Here is a 27,459-nt window from a genome sequence, read left to right on the forward strand (position 1 = left end):
CCCTGTATTAGTTATCACTGCACTGAAGCACACTGCCCTCCCTTTTCCTAGGCACTCTGTATTAGTTATCCCTGCACTGAAACACACTACCCTTCCTTTGCCTAGGCACCCTTTATTAGTTATCACTGCACTGAAGCACACTGTTCTCCCTTTGCCTAGGCACCCTGTATTAGTTATCCCTGCACTGAAGCACACTGCCCTCCCTTTCCCTAGGCACCCTGTATTAGATATCACTGCACTGAAGCATACTGCACTCCCCTTGCCTAGGATATCCAAGTAGCTGTCTATTTGTCTGTGTTACCATGTTTCTCTGTCATGCACACACATATACAAGTCATCATTAGTGTCACCTGTTCCTTGCCATGCTACACTAGTCACAATTATCTCATTTCATTGTTTGGCTAGTGTACACTTCCTTCCCTGTGTGCAGAAAGGTGACAAGTTCAAAATCTGTTATGTGGTATAATCTGGTTTGCTTGACCACACATAGAACCTTCATCTACCAAAGTGTCTGAGGCTCAGTGTTGACAGATGTTCATGTCTATGAAGATCAGTTTTTTTTTTACCCTCTAATTTTAGCTGTTTGGGAGTAAGAGTAATGTCTAATTCTAGGGATTGAACCCAGGTCCTCTTGCATGCGTGGCAAGGTGTCACCACTGAGCTTCACTGGACTAGTAGTTATTGCTTCATTGTTGACAGAATCCCGAAAGAAATTTAAGGCACATAGATTACTCTGGGCTTACAGTTTCAGTGGGCTCAGTTGCATACATGCAGCGTATGAAGAGAGGCTGTTCTTCCCTTCATCTTGGATTAGGGTGTCCAACAAGGAATATAGGAAGGGACCAAGGCAAGAAACAGACTCAAGTACATGGTTCTAATGAGCTAATTCCTCAAACATCCTTGTCTCCCACAAAACTACCAATACCATGTGACATCACCAACAGATTTGCTTGGCGACTAGATGAGAGATCCCACAACATAATTACTTTCAGAAATGTCCTCATACTTGGGGAAAAGTGAAACTTTTCCTACTATGTCCTAGACTTTTCTGAAATACTCAGACTATCAAAATTAACACACATACTCAGTTGTTTGTGTCATTTCCAGATGAAGTTTCACTAAATCACCCAGCCTGGTATCAAATTTGCAGTTGTTGTCCATCAACTTCCAAGTCCTCAGGATCAGAGCTTCTCCTGGGCTATAATAAATATCTTTTTGTTTATTTTTGTTCACTGAAATATTTTCCATTATGCATCCCAAGCTATACTGGAATTCACTTTATAGCCCAGTTGTGGTATTTGTGCCCCAGCCTCTGGTGTCCTGGGCTTACAAGAGTAGACTACTGTCCATAGTGTGACTGAACACACTTCTAAGTGAGTTTAACATTGACCTAGGTACCTAGAATAAGATTTAGGGAGCAACAAGCTAAGGAAGATGGTATGGTCGTCACAAGGAAAGGGTTGTGTGCAGTACTCACCAAAACTCACAATAAACAATACTCCTCGGGGCCTGGAGAGATGGCTCAGTGGTTAAAGTGCTGCCTGCTCTTTCAGAGGTCCTGAGTTCAAATTCCACCAACCACATGGTGGCTCACAACCATCTGTAATGGGATCTGATGCCCTCTTCTGGTGTGTCTGAAGACAACAACAGTGTGCTCATATACATTAAGATAAATAATAATTCTTAAAACAATACTTCTCTTTAGCCTGGGATATGGTTTAATAGTAAAGACTGACTAACATATACAACAGGCCCAGGGGAGAAGGTATCACTCTAGAAAAATAAGATACACTGACAGACATTTAGGATTTTATATGAACAGGAATAGATGATAAAGTAGATACTTAACAGAACCTAAGGGAGGTCTCACAGATGTGGTACTAGAGCCAAGTCCAAAGTCAGACCCGAATGGCAGCAAAGGTAGAAGAGCTTGTGGAATAGAAGAATTAAGGCTTATATCTGAAGGACATAGATAGTACAAATGAAACCTAGGGTTCTGGACCTCTGCAGACAAGGGACACATAACCTGTGTTGGTATGATAAAGGTTTCAGTCAGGTCTAGAATTATTATTAGTGTTCCATGGTCAATGCTATGAGGTGAGCTATGTCATATGCCCATTTCACATAGCATTCATATGTAGGAGCCATGATGCCCCATGTAATTCTCCTAGAGATGATGGAGATAATGTGGGTTCCTATGCATATGGCTCTGATGAACAGAACTGTAGAGAGGGAAGAGACAAGAGGCCTCAGCTTCAGCACTATGTGAGGATTCAGAGAGGGCTCAGAGGTGCTGATAAAGGGATGTGTTCAACAAAACAAACCAAATGCAGAAAGAGATGGTTTAGGGTTAACTTCAAATGAGTAACCACGTTTAAATTTGTGTTCTTGTGTAATTTTGTAGGGGGGGGGGGCATGAAACTAGAAAGGGTATCATAAGATGGGAGGTGGAGTCCATAAAGAGGTGCTAAGAGTAACTTTGTATTCAGGGGCCAGGAAAGTAGTAACAGGGACAATCAGGGAGAAAGAAGGGGACTAGCGAGATGTGGATAGGGGGTGGGACAAGATATGGGAATATGTCATTATGAAACCCATTACTTTATATACTGCCTTAAAACATCAAGGAAATAGAGTCTTGAGGATGAAATGGGAAGAGAAAATGGTCTACTTTTGAAGCAGAATTCGTGGTCCTCCATTGGAGGAAGAAAATCTTATATTTAAGGAAAACTGGGAGTCATGAATGGAAGTTGGAACCTGGTTGTTCTTGTCACTCTCTAGAAGTGCCCTTACTGCATCATCTGTCGCACCAACTCACTGAATGGCCATCAGAACAATCACACATGTCAAGTACTGAAGATCAAGCACAAGGCAAATGCTAATACTGGCGGACTAATGCTTTCCAGCTGCAGTAGTATGCTCAGAGGCCTGTGGGATGGACCTTGTGGTGCAGGGTTCTGAAAATACTGCCTAAACCATTTTGTATTAGCGTCATGCAGCATGGAAGGATACCACCCATAGCTCAATTCACTTATGCATATTTAAGTGTTCTTCATATGTTTCTATAGGAAATAAAATGTATATGATTTATTCTGAACATATTAGGAATCCCAAAATAATAACTATTTGTGAAAATACTAAATACACAATGAATACAACTGATATGATCCAAGTGCCAACTGAGACATTTGGAAGTTCTGTATCCAAGTAATTCAGAATTCAAGCTGTGCTTGCACCTGAATTTTGCTTCCTGGAGGATACTCAGTAGGTACACATCCACCCAGAAAAGACACTGAATCTGGGTGCTGAACTATCACCTCAGCTTATGGCTCTTGTGCTGTCGGTAGGTACAAGGAGATGAAAAGCGCAGCTACTGCGTGTTGAGTTGTTTTAAGTGTAGAGCCTGGTAAATTGGGATCTTCCTTCCTCTTATCTTCAGATGCTTCACCCTGATGCTCTTCACTTCTCACTCTAAGAGTGTCTGGACCAGCCCCGTTCCACAGAAACTCCTTGAGAGTCTCCTAGAGTGGAGAAGACACTGTACTAAGTCACCACTTTTACCCAGCTCAATGAGCAAAATAGCTTTAGGAAGCAGCCAGTAGGTCTGACAATGACACAAAGTTTAGTGTCGCTTGGAATGAGACTGAACACAATGAATAGAGTGCAAATATTTCAAGAAACAAAGGAATCATTAGAGCTATTACAGGGAATGTTAACAGGTGAAATTTAAAAGTTCCCTGCTCTGCTACATCATCCTAAATAGTTCAGCTTGCATAAATTCACGTATTAGTGGAGTACATATATGGATGTACTTACTTCCAAGACAGAATTTCTGAAGCTCCGGATTATAGCTGGTGTGGCCTGGATAATTCTTGTAGTGAGAAGCTATTTGTGCACTTTTGCATCATCCCTGAAGCTTAGCAGGTTTAGCAGTGTCCATTAGTTATCAGCAAATATACAGCATCCTAATTGTGGCAAGAAGGGCCAAATGTCAAGAAGAGATGGTGGTAACAGTAAACATTATGATTGGGATCCAAACTCCAAATTCACTGATGATGACAACAATCAGGAAAAGGACCCATGGACTGATTTTGGTGTTCACTTTTGTGTATTTTAACATACTACAATGACAAACTTGGGTAGAAGGCCAAACTTGTTCTAATTATTCATTTTTATGCCCATAAGTTAGTGCTGCTATTGGATTTGGCCAGAGAAGTGTCTGATAGCAGTTACTGCAGAGATTCTTAACTGGCCAAAGTGATGAGAATATGTGACTGTGGAATTCACAGCCTTAAACGAGGCATGCATATTATCTCCTCCATGGGCTAGGCAGCTCCATAGAAGCAAGTAAAGAAAGAATGTAAGAGGTAGAAGAGAGGGTGGAGTGGTGTGGACTCAAGTCTCTAGGACATGCCATAGCATTTGCATGCCTGAAGTCTCAGCAGCTGTTATTACCTGCAGAAGACTGGGCCTTCATAACCAGTCACAGAGAGGGTAGAATGCTTATGAGCCTCTCCCCCATTCCCGAGGATTGGTAGAAAGTTAATAGTTGGTAGGGCGAAGGGCTTATGAAATCCTACTCCTTCCTAAGAAGGATCTCTAGGTAATTAATGTCTTCAGAGGATGAGGGAAATTTACTTCTGTTGTGGAGCCACTTCCAAGGTACCAATCCCTTAGCAATGCCCCTACAGGAAACAAATGTAAACCATGTGTTGACCAACACATCCTGAAGATAGACGAGACTACCTGGGTGTGATGGTTTGTATGTGCTCAGCACAGGGAGTGGCACTATTAGAAGGTGTGGGTGGCTCTGTTGGAGTTAGTGTGACCCTGTTGGAGTAGGTGTGTCACTGTGGGCATGGGTTTTAAGACTCTCATCCTAGCTGTCTGGAAGCCAATATTTTGTTAGCAGTCTCCAGATGAAGATGTAGAGCTCTTAGCTCTGCCTGCACCATGCCAGCCTGAATGCTGCCATGTTCCCACCTCGATGATAATAGACTGAACCTCTGAACCTGTAAGCCAGCCCCAATTAAGTGTTGTCCTTTTAAGAGTTGCCTTGGTCATGGTGCCTGTTCACAGCAGTAAAACCCTAAGATGGAAGTTGATACTGGGAGTAGGGTATTGCTGTGATAGGCCTGACCATGTTTTGTTTGGAAGAATGTAGATTTTGGGACTTTGGATTTGGAGAGCAGTGGAATGCTTTAAGTGGGGCTTAATGGGCCATCCTAGTAGGAATATAGAAGACCTTGTTGCTGTGAGTGACTTGAACTGTTCAGACTGGGCCCAAGAGGTTTCAGTGGAGAAGAACTTCAGTATGTGGCTCAGAGACTCTTCCTGTGGTATTTTGGTGAAGAATGTGGCTGCTTTTTGCCACTGTCCAAAGAGTCTGTCCTGCCACTAAGGTGAAGAAATTGAGATTAATTGCTTTGAAATAGGAAGTCTCAAAACAGCCTGGTGTAGATTCTGTTGTGTGGTTACTGAAGTTCTCTCTTATAAAGAGCATTTTAATGAAAAGGAGCAAGTGGTGAAAGGAAAGAAAGAAAACATATGGTTCAAGAGTCTAATGAAAGGGGCACCAGGAAGTAGAATGGAGCTGAATCCCATGTTTTAGAAGAGAGCAGATTAAGGAGTGGGGCCTTGGGGCAAGATCCTANCCAGCTACATTTAGATCCAGGCATTGTGGTACACACCTTCAATCCTTGGAGACAGGCATGCAGAGCTCTGAATTCAAGGTCAATGTATAGAACAAGATCCAAGACAGCCAAACTTAGGCAGAGAGCGGGTGGAAAGCAGAAAGCTGGTGATAATGGAATAGAACAAGGGGGGCATGTTCCAGCTCCTGCAAGCAGGAAAACTCGGCAGCTTCGGCCATGTGACTCTGGCTTTAGAGTGGAAAATAGAAAGGACTACTGCGACAATTGATGCTGGTTAGCTGGAGCTAAGAAATTAGTGGCGATTAAGAAGAGACCAGCATCACTGAGGTGAAATCTTCTGGGAAGTCTTTTCTGAGAACACGAAGAAGCTGTGTTCCAGAGATAGCAGAAAAACCCTAAGACACTGGGGTTGGGTAGGTTCTACCTCAGTATTGGGATCAGGAGTAGTGGGAGGAAACAAAACAGGGCACTTGGTAGTGATGGTGATGAAAATAGTTGGGCAGGTGGGGATCTGTTAAATCACACTCCCCCCCCCCCAGCCATGCATGCTCCTCGAGGTAACCTTAATTAAAGTTATAGGTTGACAAAAACAAGACAAAACCAAAGAAACAAAAAGTCCCCAGTGGTGGCGCACGCCTTTAATCCCAGCACTTGGGAGGCAGAGGCAGGCGGATTTCTGAGGTCGAGGCCAGCCTGATCTACAAAGTGAGTTCCAGGACAGCCAGAGCTATACAGAGAATCCATGTCTCGAAGAAAAAAAAAAGTCCCAAATCCGTGAAAATAGGAAGAAGATGAGTTGAGAAAGTCACGGGGATCAGGAGGGGTACAACATAGTGATGGGACATAGTCATGGCTAAAACATATTATGTGCATGGATATATGTCACAACAAACTATAGTAGAACAGCAGCAGCATACCTCCTTCCATGGTGTCAGAATCTTTTCTTAGCATGGGTCAGGTCCTGGGACAGATCCCTAAGACTACAAAAATAATACTACTGTTAAAAGTGACAAGATCAGTGGATGAAGAGATGGTTCTGTGGTTCAGGGTACACACTGCTCTTACAAAGGACCTGGATTTGGTTTCCAGAACTCACATGGCAGCTCACCTGGTATTTAACTCTACTTCTAAAGTTGTAATTTCCTCTACTGGCTCTGCACACACATGGTACACATATATAACATGTAGGTAAATCATTCATATACATAAAAGGAACTAGATCTTTTTTTTTTATAGTGGCATGGCCATCTGCATAGGAAATATGGCAGTTCATTAAAGATCTCAGCAGATGTGTCCTGTGTGTGTGCTCTTGTTCCCATGCAAGAACAGAGCTCAGGTTTGTCCTGTTAACTCCATCTACCCCTGCCTGACCTTGCCTCAACTGAGCCCCTCCGTTGCCCATACACAGTCAAAGCCTAGAGTTACTCTGCCAACTTCATCTACCCTACCCACTGGACCCATCCTCCTAAGCACACATAGTCCCTTCTCTAGTCAGAGACATTAGACTCATACTGCCAAATCCACCCATCCCTGCAACCTTTCCAGAGAGGGAAATGCTACTGACTCTACTTACCACAGGAGCGCATTTCCCACATCTGTCTTCCAGCCCTCCTTCTGCCACTCTTTTTCATGTAGAGATCTCTGTCTACCATTCTAAAAGGGAGGAAAGGGAGCATAGTGAGGAAAGACTGGACCAAATGAAAACCAAAAAGCAACAGGTCAGATACCAAATTCTGCATCTCTATGTCCGATGTCAAAGCACTCTTTAGACCTCCAACTCCTTTCAGCTTTGTTGACTGCAACACACTTCTCTCTCTCTCTCTCTCTCTCTCTCTCTCTCTCTCTCTCTCTCTGTGTGCGTGTGTGTGTGTGTGTGTGTGTGTGTTCATCTTTTTGATTTGGCATCTCCAACCCAATCCAGGCTTCACCTTCACAGCATGCAATGGCTCATCTGCCATGGCCTCCATGCAGGGACACCCCTGAGACAAGCCTGGCCTCAGTGGCTTTCCATAGCCACGGAGGGAGATTCCATAACTCCTTTCTCGTATCCTTGACTCTAAAGCCAGAACCATGTGGCCAAAGCTTGTCAGTTCTGCTTGGTGGGTCTGGAATGTGGCTCCCTCTTTCAATCACATCTGCATCATAGAACAAGTCCCCAAACTAAGGAAAGACGCACCCATACAAATAGAAGAAGCACCAGATAGACCAGACCAGAAATACTCATAGCGTATGTGAGTTAAAATACTAAGGATGCAGAACAAGGGAAGTGTATTGAAAGCTGCAAAAGAAAGGTAGCAATTCACTCAAAAGGAAAACTTATTAGAATAAGAAAGGATTTCTCAGTGGAAACTTGGAAAGCCAGAAGATCTTGGAACAATGCAGTAAAAGTGCTAAAAAAAAAAGTCCACACAATGACAGCCTAGACTAATTTGTCCAGGGAAACTATTTGCTGTAGCTGAAAGAAAGAAAAATTCCCCATGCTATACACAGCCTGACATTTTTATATCCCACAAACAACACCCAAAGAAAATACAGGAAGCTGTATGTCAGGCTGCAGAGAGAAATGAGCGTAGCTAAGAGACTGTTGAAAGAAAAACAAAGCCATCACCACAAAAGCACAAAGTACCAAGAACACAATACCACCAAAAATCAACAACATAATGGCTCCAGTCAGCACAGACTTTTAAATATTAACTTTAAATATCGATGACCTCACTTCTCCAATTAAGCAACATGCTGGCTTAATGGATCAAGAAACAAAATCCATCTACCTGTTGCCTACAAGAAACACATTTTCAGTTTTAAAGATAGACACTAGACACTGCCTTAGAGTAACAGGATGGGTAAAGAAACTCCAGTCAAACGAGACAGGGGACAAGGCAGCAGCTGGCATTGCTGTTCCAATACGTGTCAAACTAGACTTCCAAGTTAATGAGGAGCGATAAAGAAGGACACTTAATTCTAACCAAGAGAACAATTAAGCAAGACATTACTATCCTAAACATATACGCACCAAACACGGGCTCACCCAATTTCATTTGAAAATGTACTAGCGGACTGAAAGACACAGTCTGACACCAACCTGTTAATTCTATGTGAGTACAATGTCCCAGTTTGTCCCAATTTCTCCAATAGACAAGTCACCTGGACAGACAGCAGACAGAACCCTGAGAATTAGATGGTTATCATCCATCAAATGGACTTAGGAGATACCTACAGAATATTCCACACAAACACCAAAGGGCCTTCTACTCAGCAGCACAGGGATGGGTCTCCAAAACAGAGCACATCCTGGGATACAAAACAAAGCTCTATCTCAGGAAGATTAAAATGACACCGAGCATCCTCTCTGATCATAATGCACCACAACTTCAAACTGTCAGCAGACAAATCTCCAGGAAATCCACAAACTCCTGGAGATTAACCAACACATGACCAAATGGTGAATGGGCCAAAGAAGAAATCCCAAAGAGAAACAGAACATTTCCGGGAACTAGAGGAAAACACAACACGAAACCTCTGAGATACAGTGTGCAAGTAGTCCTAGGATGAAAACTGATCGCTCTCAGTGCCTACATTTGAAAAAAAGGAGAAAAAAAGGTCCAGCTCAGAAGAGAGGCTTGGGCTTCAGGCCCCCAAGGAACCTCTGAGCAGGGGGGCGGGCCACTAGCTAGCCTTTTGTCGGGCTGGCAACCCAAGCAGGTGAGCCATCCCTCTGCCCCCCCCTCCGCCCCCGCCCCCACCCCTCCTTCCTCCCCCCTCCCTCCTCCCCCCCTCCGGCGCGCGCCCACGGCCGGCTCCGCCCCCTCGCTGTTATCCCATGTTTGTATTTTCCGCTAGTTTTTAGGCCCTCCGCCCCCGCCCCCACCCCTGCCCCCGCTCATGTGTTGAAGGCTGAGTCTCCTTTTGGCAGTGGCATTTTTGGAGGTGGTGCAAACTTTGAGGCTGGGTTGTTGGACGTTGGCGCTTGAGGGTAGAGAATTTGAGAGGTGTCTGGCCCATGGGAGCATTTTCTCGATTTGTCTCCTGGCCACCATAGGGTGATTAACCTCTGTCACATGTTCCTGTGTCTTCTTTGTCTTGATGCCAAGTGACAGAACCATCTGCAACTGGGAGCCAAGATAAACACCTCCCCCTTCGACTGTTTGTCTCAGGGATTCTCACAGCAAGGAAAAAAAATGGCTATGGTGCTGCGACTAGCCTTCCAGTGCTGTGACCACGGAGAGTGAATCAGCACAAGGTCTCTGTACCCCAAAGTTCACATACGAATGGTAGGGCTACAGGTGAAATCTGTAACAAAAATGTACTAAGCCAGTAGGGGGCGAAATGCCAGGAGCTCTCTCCCTCAGTGGCCACATCAACTCATTGGCGCCTCCTAGCAGTGAACCGTGCTTCTCAGGTTACCTGCACGGTGGAGTGCAGAAATGCCACCGTGTAGAGCATGGGCTTCCACATGGGTAAGTTGCTGATGTCCAGAAGGTCTTGGTTGATCCCAGCGAATGTCCTTTTCAGGCCTGCCCGGACACCTTGGGGTGGCTCATTTGTGAACTTGAGAGAAGTCTGTTGTGAGAAGCAGACGTTTGTGTTACTGTTATAACGTACTACAAGGAATGCAGCTGGGCAGTGATGGCGCACACCTTTAATCCCAGCGACGTTGTACATCGTGGTGCGGAGCCTAGTGCGCACCACGATGTACAACGTCCACAAGCAGCTCCCCCCCCCCCCCCCCCCCCTCCTTCCTCCCCCCTCCCTCCTCCCCCCCTCCGGCGCGCCCCCAAGGCCGGCTCCGCCCCCTCTTGGAGTGGGTGGTGTGCTCCTGCGGCTCCTGTTGTGTCGCAGGCACACGCGCTGTTGGCGGAGCTGCAGATAAAGTGGTCTGAGCAGGACGGCCACTGCCCCCACCAGCGCGCTGCCTGAGCGGACCGAGAGGCCTAGCGACCCGACTCGCTTCCTCCCTCGAGTCCCCCCCCACACCCCCCCGAGCTCGGGCTCAGCTTTCTCCAGGCTTCCGGGCCCGAAGTATGTAGCCCGCCTGCGGCCAGCCTAGGTACCCAGCGGCTGTCGCCTACCGGGCCGTCGAGGCGGCCAGGTGCGCAGCGCGGAGCGGCTCGCGGCGGGGCACAGGGCCCGGTCTGCCAGCGGCCTGCCAGGCCATCGGAGCCTGCCTCGCGGGCCTCCCTCCCATTCTCTCCGGCTCGCCCTCCTAGGGCCGTCTTTATGGGCCACCTTCTCTCGAAGGAGCCTCGGAACCGTGCGAGCCAGAAGAAGCCTCGTTGCTGCAGCTGGTGTCGCCGCCGGCGCCCTCTCATCAGGCTGCCGGGCCGGACGCCGACCAAGTCGTCCCCACAGCCCGCGGCGGCGGCGGCCCGCAACCGGGACTGCTTCTTCCGCGGGCCCTGCATGCTCTGCTTCATCGTGCACAGCCCCAGCGGGCCCGCCCCCGCCGGCCCAGAGGAGGAGCCGCCGCTGTCGCCGCCGCTGCCGCGGGACGGGGCCTACGCCACCGCCCCCTTGCAGCACCTAGAGCCGCGCTACGCGGCCCTGGCGGCCGAAGACTGCGCCGCCGCGGCCCGCCGCTTCCTGCTGTCGTCGGCCGCCGCCGCCGCCGCCTCCTCGGCCTCGTCGCCCGCCACCCGTTGCAAGGAGCTGGGGCTGGCCGCCGCCGCCGCCTGGGAGCAGCAGGGCCGGAGCCTCTTCGTGGCCAGCATGGGGCCGCTGCGCTTCCTGGGGCCGCCGGCTGCCGTACAGCTCTTCCAGGGGCTGCCGCCACAGACGGAGCATCCCTTGGCCCCCGACCTAGTGTGCAACTGGAAGGACGACGAGCTGCCCGACTACACCTACTGCAGCCAGCCACGCTGCGGCGGCGGTGGCGGCGGCGGCAGCGGTGGCGGCGGCGGCGGCGGAGGACCTGTTGGGGGAGGTGGCTTGCTGCTGCAGCCACTGGATGCTGGCTACTGCCAGGCCCCAGAGCAGCCCCTGCCAGTGATCAGCTCCAGGCCCACCTCTCCTGCCTCCGAGTGTTCCTTCATTGAAGCCACCGGCGACACTCTCCGGGCTGGAAGCATCACCGCGTGGTCCGCCCAGCATCAGGCTGAAAGCCGCAACGCGGACTGTCCGAGGCTCCCCGATCCCTGCGAATTCCTTAGGGATTCGCCCCCTGAACCCCTAGACATCAACCAGCTGCCAGGGTCCATCGTGCTGGAGGTGGATCTGGATGACTAGGTCCAGGGTTGCGAGTTTTTCCCCAACGCCGCCCCCCGCCCCCCTTCCCGAGGCTGTCTCTGTCCTCCCTCTGTGCAAGGAGGAGTGGGATTCCCTGATTCCCTGACAGCCCGGGGTCGCTTGAAGGGGAGACTGGGCAGCCAGTCGCCCCGTGCTTAAGGCCTGTTTTGAAGTAGAAAAGCTTGGAGTCTGCTGAATGCCTTGTAGTAGATTAGGTCCGTTTTCACAATTCAGGATTCATTTATTGCATTAGCAAATCCCGATATAGAAACTATTAGATTTCTGTGGAATAAATATATGCATACTTGAGCAATTTCTATTTGGTGGGTAACAGCTTTACATACCGACGTTTGAAAAGTTTTCAAACTGTTTTCAGGTTTGGTCGCTGCTAGTTAGTGCCAATAACTTACAATTAAGCATGTACCATGATCAGTCACTGTACCAGCGCTTTATACATCTCATGGGTTCCTCCATTTGATGCTGTGACATAAGTCCTGTTAATATTTATTGTATTCACAAAGAAACTGACATTCCAGTGTTTTGGGGACAGATGACTTACACCAGTGAGCCAGGAAGAAGAGGAAATCGTGGTTGCATGACTGGTTCAAGGTCACACCCATAAACTAAAGAGCAAATCTGGGACTTGAACTAGGGACTTTCAGCCAGCTTGACTTGAAAAACAAACCAACTCTGTTGTTTATGCTGTTGTTCCTCCTTCCTATGTCCTTACCTTTCTTCATGTGCAATGGATTACCAGAAGTTGGAAGTCTTTTATGTAGGGGGTTGGGTGAATGAAGAAGTGAAGTGCCTGGTGGGAATTTTATGTCACTGTCAGTTACTAAGTAAAATGTCCTGCTTTGTCAGCGCTAGAAACAAACTTTGTGGCAGTTTGTGTTAAGTTATTAACTCCCCTTCCCCTTGTTTCTTGTCTTTGTTCCCACACATTTTTCTGGAGGTTATAAAATGAGAACTTGAGTTTTCGGTGTGGATGATATTTAAATAACACTAGCCAGAAAGAATCTTCAGGAGAATGTGGCTACTTTTCTTGTTACTGAATTAACTGCCAATGAATTGTAAATGTTACTGTCACATCACTGTACCTTATCTGAGTAGACTTTTAACATATGTGTAATTGTGTGTATGAATCTGTTTTACTGTGACATTGATGTTCTTGTGAAAAAAATACAGCAAAAAACTAAATAAGTTCCCCATTTCGTTGTGTTATAATCTAATGATTTATGGAGTTGTATTTGCTGGGGGAAATATTACTTCATGTGTTCAGGGGATGAATTTTAGGGCAAAGTCTTGAGTCCTTATATCACTGGAAAACAGATATTTACAATTCATAATACTACCAACATTACATTTATGAAGTAGCAATGAAATTAATTTTATAGTTGCAGGGGTCACCACAACATGAGGAACCATATTAAAGGGTTGCACCATCAGAAAGGTTGAAAACCACTTACATAGATAAATAAATAAAACATCAACAGAACTATCAGAAAGAGCACAAATAAATGACTTATGATACAACTAAAAAGTTGGACAAACAAAAACAAACCAAGTCCAAAACAGCAAGAAGTAATAAAAACCAGAGCAGGAATCAATAAAATAGAAAAGAATACACAGAATCAAGAAATATAAGAGCTAGGGCTCTGAGGAAATAGACAACATTGGCAGGCTGTTGACCCAACTAAACAAAAGAAAGGCAGTACCCAAATGAACAGAATCAGGATTGAGCTGGGAAAAATCACAACAAACACTAATAAAGAAGTTCAGAATAATATAAAATGGAATACTTTAAAAACCAGTAATTCATTAAGTTGAAAATCCTAAAAAAAAATGGATGAATTCTAGATTCAGCCAAATTACCAAAATTAAAGAAAGAAGAAAACAACCTAAACAGACCCTAGCAAATGAGATTGAAATAGTAATGAAAAGGCTTCAAGTTTTAAAAAAAAATGCCCAGGCTCAGGTGGATTCTCAGGTTTTCAAAGGAGATCTCTAGGTAATCTGTCTTAAGCTTTGAAACAAACAAACATGCAAATACATAAAGAAGTAAATAAGTAAACAAATAACAGACGTGGGGGGGAGAGAGGGAGGGAGAGAGAGGGAGAAGGAGAAGGACAGGGAGGGAGAGAGAGGGAGAAAGAGAGGGAGGGAGGGAGCAGGAGTGGGAGTGGGAGGGAGAGAGGGAGAGGGAGAAGAAGAGAGGGAGATGGAGAGGGAGAGATAGAGAGGGAGGGGGAGAGGGAGAGATGGAGAGGGAGAGATGGAGAGGGAGAGGGAGAGATGGAGAGGGAGAGAGGGAGAGGGAGAAGAAGAGAGGGAGAGAGAGATGGAGAGGGAGAGAGGGAGAGGGAGAGATGGAGAGGGAGAGATGGAGAGGGAGAGATGGAGAGGGAGAAGAAGAGAGGGAGAGGGAGAAGAAGAGAGGGAGAGGGAGATGGAGAGGGGGAGGGAGAGAGGGAGAGAGGGAGATGGAGAGAGAAGCGTAAAGACATTGTGTGAAGCCAGTATCAGCCTAAAACCAAACCAGGTAAAGACACAATTTAAAAAGAATACTATAGGCCAATAACCCTGATAGCTATAAATTCCAAATGCCTAATAAAATACTTGCAAGCAGAATACACACATACATAAAAATGATTACTATGATAATATTGGCTTTATCCCTGAAATTCAAGCCATAAATGTAATAAACCATATAAGCGGAGATAAAAGCAAAAATCACATGATCATCTCAATAAATGGCAGAAAAGCCTTTGACAAAATCCAACATGCTCTCTTGATAAAAGTCCTGGATAAAATAGAACTAGAGGAAACATGCCTCAACATAGTAAGAGCTAAATATGAGATACCTACAACCAACATCGTCCTAAATAGAGGAAAAACTTGAAGCAATCACACTAACATCCTGTATAAGAGAGGAGTGTCCACTATGCCCACTCCCTTTCAATACTGTGGTCAAAGCACTAACTGGAGCAATAAGGCAAGAGATGGAAATAAAAAGGATATCAATAGGAAGTGAAGAAGTCAGACTGTCTCTATGTGCAGGTGACATGGTATTATATATAAGAGATTTAAAAACTCTACCAGAAAACTTCTAGAAACCATGCACAAATTCATTAATTTGGCAGGATACAGAATGAACTTGCACAAATCAATAGCTTTTCTATACACCACTGTGATGGTTTGTATATGCTTGGCTCTGGGAGTGGCACTGTTAGGAGGTGTGGCCTTGTTGGAGTAGGTGTGTCACTGTGGGAGTGAGCTTAAGACCCTCACCATAGCTGCCTGGAAGTCAGTATTCTGCTAGCAGCCTTCAGATGAAGATGTAGAACTCTCAGCTCCTCCTGCACCATGCCAGCCTGGATTCGGCAATGTTCCTGCCTTGATGATAATGGACTGAACCTCTGAACCTGTGAGTAGGCCCCAAATAAATGTTATCCTTATGAGATTTGCTTTGGTCATGGTGTCTGTTCACAGCAGTAAAACCCTAACTAAGACAACCACCAACAAACATGTAGAAAGAGATCACAGACACACTCTCATTCACAATAGCCTCAAAGAAAATAAAACATCTAGAAGTAAATCTAACCAAGAATCCCTTTACAATGAAAACTTTAAACCTGTGCAAAAAGAGAGAAAGATACTGGAAAATGGAAGCACATCCCATTGCACATGGACTGGTGGGATTAATATTGTGAAAATGATGATGTTACCAAAAGCTGTTTATAATTTCAATGCAATGTCATTCCAAGTCTCCATCTCACTCTTCCCAGAAAACAATTATCCAAAATTCTTACAGAACTATAAAATATCTAGATGGCCAAAAAAGGACAGTGCTATAGGGAGTACCATTCTATCTCTCAAGATTTTACAGAGCCACAGGAAGAAAAACAGATGTGAAACACAAAATCAAAGACTCAAATACAAGACCCCTAATTTCAGCCATTTAAATTTTGACAAAGATGTCAGAAAAAAAAAAAAAACCCAGCATCTTCAGCAAAACTGGAGACAGAAGGGTCAGGGTCAAATAACAGTAAGGATGTCTGAAAAGTCATAAGGAATCAAACCATTAGTTAGCTACCTATAAAACACATTGGTATATAAAGATACATATATAATTTAAAGTAAAATATCCCATCGGGGCTGAAAATGCTCCTTCCAAGAGTCAAAGATTTTCTACCAAAACCTTCCCAACACCAGGCATGAGTTCTCTTTAGAGGTGTTGGCCAGAGTTATCTAGTAGATTCCCAGAGCACTGCAAGGTATTTCCCCAGGTTCCTTCACTCCCTGCTCTCACACCAGCACCAGAAGATTACCTGTACTTCAGATGCAGGGCTCAGAAGCCCTTGAGCTAAAACTGAGCTGAATGCCTTCTCCCCAAGGACTAACTTTCATGGTACAAGAATGTACCATGCAAACTCCCAGACGGAAGCAAGCAATAGTCCTACCCAGCTATGGTGCCTATGAACCACAGTAATGATCAGCACAGCACAATAACTATAGGAGTTCAACAGTGACATACAGATCTCGATGGTAGCCGAAAGTGCTCTAATTGGATGTGACCTGCTCAACAAGAAGGACAATCATTCCCATTATTAAAAACCTGGCCAACAGCTCAATGAAGTTGTGGATCTTGGAGCCCAATCCCAATTGCTAGGTTCTGAGATCATTATAGAAGTGTGTGTGTGTGTGTGTGTGTGTGTGTGTGTGTGTGTGTGTGTTGATCATAAGAGCCTGAGGAACAGGGAGTTTGTTGTGAGATTGTGTCTCCTAGAAATTCCAGAAAGTCTATACATGAAGGTTCACCTACATGGTTGTCTAAACATGAGCTGAACAAAGATGACACCTATAGACATGCTAATGTGGAAGGAAGAAAGCTTGGGAAATATCAGTTCTGCATAAAGAACTACAGGCAACTAAAGAATGCTGAGAGTAAGAGAAGCAGTCTTCCCCAGGGAACAACACACCATTGGCTACACAATACCAAGTGGTCAGATCTGAAAATATACATACAAGTATCATTATCCAGACTGAGCAGGTAACATTTGTGTATCTAGGAATATGTGTATATGAGTGTGTACATATATGTATACATACACACATATATGTAAACCTATTTAAATCCATTAAAGAAATAAGAAGAAAAGAGGCCACTAAAATCAGGAACAAAATGAGGATGTTACCTCTCCTCCCTCCATTGAACATAACACTTTAAGTATTGACCAGAGCAGTAAGACAAGTGACGGTGATAAAGGGGATGCAAATAAGACAGGAAGAAGTCAAAATGTCTTTATTTTCAGAAGATGATTCTATACATAAGAATCCCTAAAAAGTCCAGCAGAAAACTCCTATAGCTGATAAACACATTCAGCAAAATAACAGGATACAAAATTAACACACAAAGATCAGTAGCTTTCCTATATACATGTACTGGATAGCTTTGTGTCAACTTGACACAGCTGGAGTTATCACAGAGAAAGGAGCTTCAGTTGGGGAAGTGTCTCCATGAGATCCAGCTGTAAGACATTTTCTCAATTAGTGATCAAGTGGGGAGGGCCCCTTGTGGGTGGTGCCATCTCTGGGCTGGCAGTCTTGGGTTCTATAAGAGAGTGGACTGAGCAAGCCAGTGGAGGCAAGCCAGTAAAGAACATCCCTCCATGGCTTCTGCATCAGCTCCTGCTTTCTGACCTTCTTGAGTTCCAGTCCTGCATCCTTGGGTGATCAACAGCAGTATGGAAATGTAAGCCGAATAAACCCTTTCCTCCCCAAACTGTTTCTTGGTCATGATGTTTGTGCAGGAATAGAAACCCTGACTAAAACAATACACATGACAAACACACAAGAAAGCTGTCAAGGAATAATACCATTCATAATAGTCTCAGATAAAATATCTTGGGATAACTCTACTCAAGCAAGTGAAAGACTTGTATAATAAAAAACCTTCAAGTTTTTGAAGAAAGAAGTTGAAGAAGACATCAGAGGATAGAAAGACCTCCCATGCTCATGGATCAGTAGGATTAGTAGTGAGTGAATGGCTATCCTGACAAAAACATTCTAGAGATTCAACATCATCTTCATCATACTTCTAATGTAGTTGTTCACAGAAATTGAAAAGATAATATTTTTATCTGTCTTGGTGCTCTAATAAATACTTCAAATATGTTGGATGGGAGGGAGGAGAGTGAACATGCTCGTCTTATTCATGATTTTAGTGGACTCCTTTTCTTTAGTTAATCATACACACACACACACACACACACACACTCAGATACACACATGCATGCATGCATGTGTACACATGCATATGTATTCTTAAACACATAAATAAAAGCTGCTGTATATTGTTACTTGAATGTATCCATTCTAAAGACTGACCATTTGGTGTTAGAAAACCAATTGGTGTGTTCTTCCCTGGGAAACATGACTTCTCCATGTTCAGCATTCCTTAGTTTCCTGTAGTTCTTTGTGTAAGGTTGAAATACAAATGACCCAGGATATATCTGTGATATGATCCAGGTATGCCATTATTGGACATCCACCTGAAGAATTCCATACCCTAATAAAGAAACCTCTGCTCATTTATATTTTCTGCTGTTCTATTCACAATAACCAGGAAATAAAAACAACCTAGATGTTATCAACCAAGGAAGAGATAATGAAAATGTGCTGTATGTACACGATGTAATATTAATTAAGCAAAATGAAATGAAGAAATTCACTGGAAAATGAATGGAACTAGAAAGACTCATTGTGAGTGAGTTAACACAGCCACTTTCAGATTGGATTTAAGTTAAAACCACAAGATAAAACGCCAATTTGTTACCATTTTTAGACCAAAACCCTATGGCTAGGTAGCTCCTAACTTCTAGTGAACAACCTCTTACTGTTGTTCAGCTCAGTGGGCATAGTATGAAACCAATTCCTAATGAGTTATTGTTATATAAATAAACCCTCATTAGAGAAACCTCTTTTCGTAGTGTGTGATTGTTAACACAAAGTCTCACAACTGGCCAGGGGTAGACAGGAAGATACTGTAGAATGCTGAGCCTTGAATAGAACAGACATACTGCTTGAATTCTTCCCAAGGCTCATGGATCACCACAGAAGACCAGACAGAAAGAATGTAACAGCCAAAGGTGGTGCATAAGTGCAAGTCACCAGTTTCTTCTGGACACAGCCTGGCACACGTGAACTCATTGTTTTCTCCTCCTTTTGTTGAAAACAGATTCTTGATGGAAGAAGGAAGCAGAGGGAAGAAGAAAAGGAGGGGGGTGACAGTGCCATGGTGGAGGAACAGAGGCAGGGGCAGGGGCAGGGGCAGGGGCAGGGGCAGGGGCAGGGACAGGGACAGGGGCACTCTATACTGGACACTGCAGTGGACAGTCTCAGTGCTGTAGCTCTGAATTCTGGTGTAAGTCCTTGCCTAGGGAGTTCTTGACATCCCAGGTTCTCAGTTACTGCCTCTGCTCCATAGGCAGAGGAAAGTACAGGGCGTCCAGTCTTTCTCACTCTCTTGGGGACAGTGTTGGATTCTGACTGATGTGGACCATCATCATCTTCCGGAGCTGCTGCTGTGTCTGCCACCACTGCTGAGCCCAGGCACCGCCTTCAGACCCAGCAATGACAGCATGAAATCAAATTGATGGCCTACCAGGAAGCCCACAATTACTCATCGCTGCCATTTTAGTTCAGGTTTTTGCCAAACTATTACCTCCTTATGAGGAAGTTATGAACCTTCTCCACTACAACAGTAGCTGTTACCACCTCCTCAGGGTAGTCCTTCGGGTGGCAATCCCCACCACCACCACCCCCGCTGGGTGCTGGTCTGCCTCATGGTCCCCAAGGAGCACAGGCCCTTTGTCTGAACCAAGAAGAAGCAGCGAAAGGCACTTCCTCACCCCCAGTGTCCCTGACCCTCAGCCGTCTGAAGGGTCTGCTGGCTGGGCAGCCGTTAAAGCCCTTGGAATGGAGTCTACTGGCTCAGTGGTCAGCTGAAGGGAGCTGGATCCAGGAGCCTTCCTGGATAGGGATTCAGTGTGTAAGGCTGAGCTACTGAAAGATTCAAGCTCTGAGCATGGTTGTGTATCCCCACTGACAGCAAAGACAAGACACCCAGCAGACATTGATTCTTTCCAGGTGACTTGGGCATTGAGGTGTAGTGTGCATGTGCATGCAAGTGCATGTGCAAGCCGAGGCTACCATGATGATGACTTTAAAGAATTCAATACATTCATAGACGATGCTCTGGATGGGTCCCTGAACTTCTCTGACAGTTGTCACATAGACCTCCTTTAATGAAGACAGAGGGCTCTGCCTGCTTCTCTGAGGAGCAGGCTTGAGATCAAGAGTAACCCCACTTGTCAACATCTGCCTGTTTGCCTGCTGCCAAAACATCATTAATGAACAGGATTCACCAAACTTTAAGGCACAGCTGCTCCCGGAGCTAGAACAGGTCCTGTCTGTATTCAGGAGCCTGAAAGCAACCAGGGTCAGGGACACCCACAAGAAAAGAATTAATTGACTTTTGGAAATGGTACAGCCACTTTGTCCTTTTCATTTTTCCCCTCCTGTGTCCCTTTTCTCCACATCTCCACGACAGATTTGGGGCATGGATGCCTCCTGTTCCCAACAAAAGCAGTGTTGTAGACAACGGAGAAGCTAGTTTTGTGACTCATTCTGCGCCCCTGTCATCTTCAGAGTTGTATCTCACCGACCTGCTTGGCTAAGAAACAAGTGTTTAGAAAGCCCCCCTCCCTCCACCCCCATAGCAGGGGGGGGAGCTGGGACTGTGCTCTGAGCTGAGCTGAGCCTAGCTGCTTCTCAGCGTTGGATTGGAGTGAATTTGTCAAAGAACTTCCTGGTGTCTCAGTCTGGCAGAGACAGTTTATCTTGGCCCTGAGTGAGGAAGGAAAGCCTCAGGGGCCTGGGGATTGTCAACCGTGCCTGCCAGCATCTGCAGAGCTGCCATTGATCTGATCCTGTGAGAGAGTGAGAACAGATGGACAGGTTGATCTGACAAGCCCCAGGTGGAAAGTACACATCTGTGCATGGTAGTGGGGGGGCCTCTCACAGCAGGCTTCAGCCGCCTTAGCCTTGCAGTTCAGGTATAGAAGATTATACTGTGTCTTTGTGTTTTCCTTTACAAACAAATCACAAAGGCTTGCTGGAAACAAGGGCCCTTTCAGTAGGCAGGCAGGAATTCTGGACAAGGGAATTCTGTACCTCTCCCCCAAGTTGGGGTTTTAAGTGTCTGGCGACTGTTGGGCTAGGAGGAGAGGGGGTGATCAGATCTGCGGTGGTAGCCCCAGGACTTCTATGAGTGGAGGAGTAAGTTTGGTGACTAGTAGAGACTTCCTCCATCTTTGCCCTTTGTCTGTGCCCACAGATGATCAGTGGTCCCTGCCCATCCTGAACACAGTCTGCAGTCTCCGTCTCCCTGTCCTCTGTAAGCAGATGGACTGAGGAAGTTGTGTGTCCTGGGCAAGGCAGCCTCAGAGCCTGGCTCTCACACAGTATTTTGGCTTGAGTCCTGTCATTTGTGTTTTAAATTGACCACTTAGACTGGACCACCTAGGTTATCTGTGATTTTCATGGGGCTCCCTGCCCCTAGCTTCTTCGTTAGGGTTTCCATTGCTGTGAACAGACACCATGACCAAAGCAACTCTTATAAGGGCAACATTTCATTGGGGCTGGCTTAGGTTCAGAGGTTCAGTCCATTATCATCAAGGTGTGAACATGGCAGCAGCTAGGCAGGCATGGTACGGGAGGAGCTGAGCGTTCTACATCTTCATCTGAAGGCAACCAGGAAAAGTCTATCTTCCAGGCAGCTAGGAGGAAGGTCTCAAAGCCCACACCCACAGTGACACACCTACTCCAACCAGGCCACACCTCCTAACAGTGCCACTCCCTGGGCCAAGCATTTTCAAACCACCACAGAGGTTCACTTTCCACTACAGCCTGTGTAAAGAGCCTCTTGCAGGAGGTGACAGTGATCTCCAACAGGACCCTGGGGTCCGGTTACTGTTGTCTGGCTTTAGAGACCCAGTTGTGCTTTGACAGAAAAAGGAGTACAGAAGCACCTGAGATGAACATCCCCTGCCAAAGAGTTTGGTTCTTTCTTGTTGCGACACCTGAGATCCTTCTCAACAGCACTTTATTCAGGAACGCCTTTTATGATGCTACGGGGACACCTAATGGATTAGCAAGGCCACCCTATATACTGGAGTGTTCACTGCCCGGGTGCTCTGTGCCTTACTGTTGCCACAGGATAGGCTAAAGCAGGAATCACTTCATTAACATAAGGTTGGACAAAGAGGACTTGTGCTGAGTCATTATTGTATAGGACTGCGCATGTCCACCTCAAGGTGGCAAACAACTTGTTATCAGATGGGCAGTAGAAGTCAGCGCCATCTTGTAATGGCGAATGATATGGCTCGCTAGACTTCCTCTGCTCTTCAATGGTCATATATAGACTCAGCAATACCATTATGGCGAGAAAGGAAAAAGGAAGAAAAAAGTCCACATGTATACACACATGAATAGATCCAAGGCTGTAAAGTGAATGCCCGTCTGCATTTGGATTTGGATGCCACAAACCAACATACTTGTCAAACAAAAGAGAACTCTACATAGTGATGTTGGATGATGATGATAATGATGATGATGATGATGATGACGATGTGTGTGTGTGTGTGTGTGTGTGTGTGTGTGTGTGTGTGTGTTGCATGTGGCCCTGAGCCCTGTGTTCCTGTGAAGATACTTTGAATGGTTCATTCTGCTCACATCAGCCACACGTCTGGAGCCCACATGGCTTTTTCAAGCTAATTTATTTTATACATTTACTGTTTACTGCATAACTGTCTGACTGTATTTGGGTGCATTCAGCAGCCTTGGGGATGGCACACCTGTGTTTGCCAGCCACACTGCTCTCCAGGGAGAGGCTCCTTACTCAGCTAACCACTGCGATTTGCACATCGCTCCGCAGAGATTCAGAGACCTGTGTCCTGTTCCAAGTACGGGGAAACATTCAGAACCTGTCTGCTGCTTTCAGACAGAAACTCCATTGAGTCTTGAGTGACAAGCTTGGACTGGTTGTGACCCAGACATGCACCTGCCTAGCTACCTACCTGGGTCTCTGGCAGATACCTTGGAGCCAAAAATCTGTACCTCCTCCATCAAGGTCTAGAGGGTTGGCGTGTGACCAGAGGCGCCTGAGCTGCAACCCTCATGTACCTTCCCCACTACCTTGTTAAAACCCCAGACACCTCTCTGGAGTGTCTCACAGGAGAGTAAGTTTTCCCCCCAAATGAAGCCCTCTTTATTTATCTGATGATGAGCGGGGACCAATCTCAAGTCTCTTTCCCCTGGCAGAGTGGGGAGCTGGCCTGAGAGTGACTAGGTTTACTGAAGCACTCTCCATGATTACTAAGCCACAGGCTGGCTTTAGGCCATTCTGATGCTCAGAGAGAGCACAGGAAATAGTGAATGAGGGCCTGGGAGACTTGGCTGAGTTGGGTTTCCAGGTAAATGGGAGGAGTGGGTAGGCAGAGGGCTTGGTGCTCTGGTCAGATTTGCAGCTGCTAACACACTCCTGTGGGGGGTACATTACCGCCCACCGTTACTGTGAATATGTGTATTTTAAGCAATGAGACTCAGCTATTCAGACTCCCCTGGGCAGTCAGGTTGATGCATATCCTGTGCTGTGATTGTTCGGAAGACAAAGTGGCTCTAACCACTGTGAGAAGCCCTAATTAAATCAGTCCCAAAGCTGCCACCCCCCCCCCCCAATAGTTCTGGCCCACCTCCTCTCCTCTCTGGGTTTACTCTTTTGTCTCTCATTACAAAAGAATAGGTTTCTAAGAAATAACCACCAAACATGCCAAAAGAAAATAGAATAAGACAAAGCATTCAGTTTCACAGAGGCTGTTAAAGCATGCACAAGACTTCTGTATGCCCAAGTCCAACCAAATCCCAACATGGAGCGGATAGCTGGGCATGAAATCTCACTGGTAGCTCAGGAACAATAAACAGCCGGGAGGGGGGAAGTCCGTTTTCTTCCAGAGTGTATCCTCTGGTAAGTCAAACTCACTTGAGTGGAAGGCCACACATCCAAGAATATTTGGACAGAACAAACTGGTTTTGATGAGCTTTGTTTAAAAGACACAAATGTGGGTGGCGGCGGTGGTGGTGCATGTCCCTAATCCCAGCACTTTTGGGGCAGAAGCACGAGGATCTCTGTGAGTTCGAGGCCAGCTTGGTCTTCAGATCGAGTTCATGGACAGCCAGGGCTATACAGAGAAATTCTGTCTTAAACAAACAAACGAAAAAACGAACAACCAACCAAATCAGGACACAAAGTTGGATGATTTGAAAAGGGGATGTGTCTGGGATTAGTTGGGGGGAAGGGATGAATAACATGGAATGGATTATATAAATTTTTAAAAGAAATAATAAAAATTTACGAACTTAGCACAATGACCGTAGCATTGGTGCAACACACGATTCATACAGAAAAGCCAATGTATTTTGACATTTAGGAAATTAACAATTAAATGTTAATATCTAATGGCAGACACAAAGTCACATTTAGGTGAGGATGAAAAAACACGTGCAATTAAAATAACAGTAAGACTGAGAGAAAGCAGTGAGATGTAAAGAAACAGAACTATCCATTGCTCTGAGGCTAGTACACTAAATACTGTTACAATGTAAAGGTTGTAACGGCCAGCTATCAGGGATATGGCATAGCACACATCAACAAGAGAACTAGCAACACGCTTGGTGGAACCAAGGTTCTGATTGTACGTAGCACAGCCAAAGTAACGTGTGAGGTGGTAACACAAGGACGAGACACAGCCTGACTTCATGTTATTCTCATGCTTTAAGGCACGGGCACCAGGTGGTTGCGGTAAAGATCAACCAGAGGCCACCTAGGGTAGTGCATACCTGTGATGCACAGCAGTCAAGAGGCGATGCAAGAGAATGAATACCAGCTTGAGAACAGCCCGAGCTACACAGGGAATTGCATGCTCCCCAAGGCTACATAAAAGAACTCTCTCTCTCTCTCTCTTTTTTTTTTTTTTGCAAAGCAAATACCAAGAGAGACATGTGTCCCTAAATGGAATCCCAGCTACTCAGGAAGTAAAGACAGGAGGATTGTTGGGTATCAAAGTTTTAAGACTGTGAGTAACACAGTGTTCTTCCCCTTTAAAGAAAAAAAAAAGCAAATAGAGAAAAAACAAGGTAAGCCAGACATAAACTTTCACACTGGTCAACAGAAAAATCTTAAATATAAGAATGCATCATTATTTGAAAATTGCATATGTGCACATAATGTATTTTAATATTTACCTCCCCCCCCACTCTTCTCCCCATCTTCTTCAGATTGGTCCCTGACTTTTACACTTCCTGCCAACACTGCTTCCTCTCATCTTTTTAACAACTCACTGAATCCAAATTTTCCTGCCCATATAGTCATGGGTATGTTGTCATCATCTGGAGAATGGGGCCACAGCCTTAAAGAAAACTGACTCTCCTCCTCCAGACGTCATCAAGTGGCATCGTTTGTCATTTAGGAGTACAGACTCGCCAACCATCTCTCCTCCACACCAGAATATTGACTGGCTTGGGCTTGTTCGGGTCTTATATAGGTAAATAGAGTTGTCATGAATTCATGAGAACAGTGGCCCTGCCGTGTGAGAAAATACCCTTTTGCTCCAGTCCTCTCTGATATTTGGCCCTTACAAAGTTTTTGTCTTTCCTAATGTTCCCTTAGCCTTGGGGTGAGCCAGTTGGATGTGATGTCCCATTAGTGGCTCCTCTCCCCACACATACAGACACGGTTCTGACATGTTGTAACTTACTGCATGGATTGATTTTCACTACACAAAGAAGCAAGCATCTCTGATGGAGTCTGAGAGCTACACTAATCCACGGATGGAAATTTCCAGCATAATTTGATACTATGTTCATTTAGTAAAATAGCACTATTATCTTTATCCTGAGGCCTGGGAGCTGCTTAACCTTGAATTCTTGATTTAGAATACCAGACAAGTGGTCCTTCCAGTGGAACATGCTTTAATTTCAATCAGAAATCTATTGGTTATCCCTATAGCATGCATGCCCTTATGTACTTTTGGGTATATCTTGCCATGATGGCTATTATTGTATCTACGGGGTTTACAGCTGACAAAAACTGTTGATGACTCCCCACTCTCCCAGAACTGAGCATAGAACATTTTGTACTTTAAAAGCTAGCCAGTACAGAGGATGCTTTCTGGTAAATACCAGTTTGAGTTTTCCATGACCTGAGACTAAAACGTTTGCTATTTCTAGCGAAAGTGTTTTACCACTAAGATCTGGGAGCAATCAAAAGCAACAATTTGAAGAGGCAATGTACTGAAGTAAATGGTGCTGTGCCAAATTGATATCAGCAGGCAACTGCAGACTTGAATCCCTGCCTCTTTCTCGTCATATAAAAAAAAATAAACCAGACTCAATCAGAGTCCAACATGGAAAATGTAAGCATGTAGACCTCCTAGAAATAAGCACACTAAGTAAATTTCATGATTTATGGATATAAAATGTTATTTAAGTATGACACCAAAATCATGAGGCAGCAAGTTGCTAAGTCTAGGGTAGATCAGTAGATCAATTTTTCGACTGGCAAAACACCGAGAGTTTGACTCTTGGATATCCAGAAACAAAGCTGAACAATTAAGAAGAGAAAACTTCAAGGGTAGAGCCAAAGATACTCAGGTAACAAATATGTATATGAAAATATGTATCACTGTCAGCAAGTAAATACATATTCAAACATAATCAACAACGACATGTCTTTTAAAATGAAAAATATTAAAGAGACAGGTTCAATTAGTTCCTTCTGTTGTAAAGGTTAATTTTGTTCACAGTTTTGGTGTACATTCCATCATGTCTGGGAAATTACAGTAACAGGAGCTTGAGGCAGCTAGTCACATTCTCTGCATTCTGGAAGAGAGAAAAATGAGCGCTCAGCTTGCTTTCCCATCGTGTATTCTCTTTAGGACTATTGTTCAAGAAATGGTATCACCCACACTTGCTGTGTCTTATTCTTTCAACTAACTCAATCTAGATAATCCCTCACTGGCTTACCCAGAATTGTGCCTTCTAAGGGTTTCTAGATTATGTCAATTCAAACATCTAGATTAACTAGTACAGTTAACTAGCTCAGGGCATACCAAAAGTCACAGAAACTCAAAAAGTGTGAATACTGTTATGCTTTCAATGTGAAATGTTCAAGATGCACATGTGTTGGAATCTAGGTCCCTAATTAGTGATGCGCTTCTGGAAGATTTTGAAACCTTTTGGACATAGGGCCTAGTTGTTAGATACTAGGGCATAGATAGGTGTGGGGGCTTGAGTGGGGCTTAAGGAGTACATAACAGATTCTTTTTCTTGTCCATGTTATCTGCTTTTTTGGCCATCTGATATGAGATGAATAAACTAAGCCACAAATTCCCGCCGTCATAGACACAGTGCTAGTTTTTAGGTTACCTTTACAAAGATAGACTGTATTCTCTTTAACTATGAGCCA

At 45.1% G+C, this 27,459-nt stretch overlaps 1 long non-coding RNA gene and 2 pseudogenes across 2 annotated transcripts; 2 read left to right on the forward strand and 1 right to left on the reverse strand.

Moving 5' to 3' along the window:
* Positions 1–3,843: 3,843 nt before the first annotated feature.
* Positions 3,844–7,306, reverse strand: LOC115063129. Its single transcript, XR_003843009.1, has 3 exons — positions 7,225–7,306; positions 6,569–6,631; positions 3,844–3,962 (listed from the first exon to the last, which is right to left on the reverse strand). It is a non-coding gene; the product is annotated as an uncharacterized LOC115063129 (long non-coding RNA).
* Positions 7,307–10,455: 3,149 nt separating this feature from the next.
* On the forward strand, positions 10,456–13,084 carry LOC110313758 (annotated as a pseudogene). The gene has a single exon (XR_002380125.1). The product of XR_002380125.1 is annotated as an F-box/LRR-repeat protein 17 pseudogene (transcript).
* Positions 13,085–18,519: 5,435 nt separating this feature from the next.
* Positions 18,520–20,227, forward strand: LOC110313713 (annotated as a pseudogene).
* The last annotated feature ends 7,232 nt before the right edge of the window (positions 20,228–27,459 follow it).

This window comes from Mus pahari, chromosome X (genome assembly GCF_900095145.1).
Source record: "Mus pahari chromosome X, PAHARI_EIJ_v1.1, whole genome shotgun sequence".
Classification (NCBI taxonomy): Eukaryota; Metazoa; Chordata; class Mammalia; order Rodentia; family Muridae; genus Mus; species Mus pahari.